At 37.5% G+C, this 2,699-nt stretch overlaps 1 long non-coding RNA gene across 1 annotated transcript; it reads left to right on the plus strand.

The window, feature by feature from the left end:
• The first annotated feature begins 316 nt into the window (after positions 1–316).
• On the plus strand, positions 317–1,571 carry LOC127566264 (uncharacterized). The gene is made up of 3 exons (XR_007955518.1): positions 317–1,096; positions 1,202–1,421; positions 1,477–1,571. It is a non-coding gene; the product is annotated as an uncharacterized LOC127566264 (long non-coding RNA).
• The last annotated feature ends 1,128 nt before the right edge of the window (positions 1,572–2,699 follow it).

Raw genomic sequence — 2,699 nt, forward strand, 5'->3', positions numbered from 1 at the left:
AATATCCAACGTGCAACTTAAAACCTCCGATGGGAAATAAAGTATCGAGTGACAGACCTTTTCAGAGGTTATACATCGATTTTATTGGTCCTTTTCCGCGCACTAAACAAGGCAACGTAGGAATTTTCATCATCCTTGACCATTTTTCTAAGTTTACCTTTCTTAAACCAGTAAAGAAATTTACATCGCAAGTTATCATCAATTATTTAAGAGATGATATCTTTGCATGTTTTGGAGTACCGGAAGTTATAGTTAGCGACAATGGCACTCAATTTAAAAAGCCATGAGTTCACTAACTTTATTTCCAATTTCGGAGTTCAGCATATAAGAACAGGTGCGTATGCTCCGCAATCAAATGCAGCCGAAAGAGTTAATCGCTCTATTAACGCAGCCTTAAGAGCTTATATACGGAGTGATCAGCGGGTGTGGGACATTTATTTGCCAAGTATCAATGCGGCTTTAAGAAATTCCATACACCAGTCGATTGGCATATCTCCATATCTAGTAGTATTCGGACAACATATGACTACACACGGTCAAGATTTTAAATTGCTTAGAAATCTTGAGTTGCTTAGCGATGGAACGGAAGGTTTAAATAGAATTGATCAATTTCAGAAGATTCGTGCAGACATTGAAAAACATCTCACAATGGCTTATGAGAAAAATCAGCAGATGTATAATTTGCGTAGTAGACCACGTTCTTTTGAAGTTGGACAACAAGTGGTCAAACGGAATTTTGCATTAAGCAATGCAGCAACAAATTTTAATGCCAAGTTAGCTCCTGTTGGAATCAACGCTCGCATTAAAAAGAAAATTGGCAATTCTTTATACTTATTGGAAGATCTAACAGGGAAAGAAATAGGCACATTCCATGCTAAAGACCTTTGGTAGTTCCTTGTTCACCCTTTTTCAAATTCAATCTTCGTCGTAAAGACTCCCATTGAACTTGTGGTGTAGGGGTGAGCAATGTCCGTTAAGTTGAAATTTGAATTTAAATTGTATGGCGGTATCGATATTTGCGACGCGACTGTTGTGCAAGCTAACAGCTGCTCGCGATAACATCTGCATTCGATGATTGATGCACTCGCCAACAGATGTTAGTATATTATTAATTATCTATTGAATATTTGCAGTGAGTTGGCAGGATCACTTTTGCCATTCACATAAGTATCGTATTAAATAATATCGATATCTAACTTAGATAATCAAGCAATATCGATATTCACGCTTAATCTAGGCTAGACCATCACTTTTCAATTCGAAAGCTACAAAGATAGTGTGCCGCAGCCAAAATATTAAAAATAAATCTGACGGCATCCGTCATAATATAATATATATATTTTATTGGTGTTGTTCGGGAGTGCGCACTTTTCAAAGTGCATTGTTTTTATTTTCTTTGGCCCTCTTGTTGGTTTTACAAGGTACGTAGCGAGATAACAAATTTCATAATTTTAATTGGTACGTTTTCCTGTGTAGGTTATTGTGTGTGCAATCACGTGGCAACGACCACAGTACAGCACACATCCACTGATCTGCAACTGCAGAGGCCCCGCGCCAAAAAGGCGTGGCAACAACTTGCAAAGGGAGTTGCCACCATACGCCTAGAATATTGCATTTGAGTCACCAGTTTAGTGACTTAAAGACAGCAAGAGGCTGTCGAAGCGACGCCATGCGTTTGCTAAAAACGGTTCCAGAAGGAACCCAAGCTTCGGATAAACTCTTTTGGGATAGAACGGATTAGCATAGAGCTGATCGTGGTCACTTCTCGTTACCAGTGTGGAAGTTGCGCCATGCGCTGCTGAGGCTGCGCGTTTCGCAGACTCGTTGCTACGACTCGCTGCTAAGTGTTGCCGAGTCCGCACCACTCGTCGTCGCATCCCTGATTGGCATGTTGTGTTGACAGTGCGATTGTCACTGGAGCCACTGCTAATTTTCGTTGCTGCTTCTGACGCCGCCGACAGTGCTGTTGCACTCTCTGCCGCCTTTGTTGCTGTTATTTCTTTTCTCGTATACGATTTTTCTTTGCCATATAAAATGTTCAACAAAGTAACGTAAATTCAATTAAAATAGTATTGAAATATAATTCGTATTTGAATTTAAATGTAAATTTTATATTTTAGTATTATATTTTTAAGTTAGATATAATCCAATAGTAAGTCCTCATATGGGTATGGTATGTATATAATATTATATCAAAGCTGTTATATAATTCTAATCCTTTTTGAAGTTCACCCAGCTCATCAACTCATCAATCATCACAGGCCTGTCGATATCGATGCAGTATAAAAAATCAGCGTATAATGAGTATGTGTAAGTACGGCATAGCCGCACAAAAAATCGTTTGTAACTTGTATATGACAGCTATTATTTTTATTATTATTCTTAGTAGTATTATATTCATACCCTTCCTATTAGGAAATACTAGGCAAATTAATATAGTAGGCACTAATGCATAAAATGAAGTTATGTACATGCATTATAGTATTTTTGAATTCTTTTAGTATTGATCTCTTGGAATAATCATGAAGTCGAAATAAAATTATTAAAGTAATGGGCACCTGATATTACTTGTTGTTGCTTAAATTGGGTAAAGGCATAGAGCCAGAAGCTTTACAGGTTGGGAGGGTAAAGAAGAAGAACATAACATCTTCGTTCTTCATATATATATATATTGAATCATATACTTCTTAACCGGTCTA

This window comes from Drosophila albomicans, unplaced genomic scaffold (genome assembly GCF_009650485.2).
Source record: "Drosophila albomicans strain 15112-1751.03 unplaced genomic scaffold, ASM965048v2 utg000108l_pilon, whole genome shotgun sequence".
NCBI lineage: Eukaryota > Metazoa > Arthropoda > Insecta > Diptera > Drosophilidae > Drosophila > Drosophila albomicans.